Source organism: Mandrillus leucophaeus, unplaced genomic scaffold, assembly GCF_000951045.1.
Source record: "Mandrillus leucophaeus isolate KB7577 unplaced genomic scaffold, Mleu.le_1.0 Scaffold317, whole genome shotgun sequence".
Taxonomy (NCBI): domain Eukaryota; kingdom Metazoa; phylum Chordata; class Mammalia; order Primates; family Cercopithecidae; genus Mandrillus; species Mandrillus leucophaeus.
Genome location: NW_012103332.1, coordinates 1,111,412 through 1,111,760, shown reverse-complemented (window position 1 = coordinate 1,111,760; position 349 = coordinate 1,111,412). Strand labels below are relative to the sequence as shown.

General features: G+C 67.0%; 1 pseudogene; it reads left to right on the top strand.

Moving 5' to 3' along the window:
* The first annotated feature begins 286 nt into the window (after window positions 1-286).
* LOC105545067 overlaps window positions 287-349 on the top strand; it is an 8,909-nt pseudogene continuing 8,846 nt past the window's right edge.

Here is a 349-nt window from a genome sequence, read left to right as displayed (position 1 = left end):
TCACTCAGGGCCTGGGGGGGCGGGGCCTGAAGCCCCCTGCAATCAGGGGCGTTGGGGCGGGGAGCGTTCAATCAGGCGCGCCGCCGGAAAGGAGAGGGCGGCTTCCGGGATCAGGCTGGCGGGTGCTTTGTCTGGCCTTGGCCGCAGTGGGCTCTTTCCGTGAGTCTCAGCTGCTACTTCTTGGCTCTGGGAGGCCCAGGTGGCTCTGCAGCAGCCTCTGCCACCCTGTGACCTGCGGGTATTGGGACATCCCTCGCTGACGCGGGAACACCCGGGGAGCCGAGGAATGGTGAGTGGACTGCGCCTGGCTTCCCGAAGTGGGGAAGAGGGCTGGGTGAAACCTGCTGGA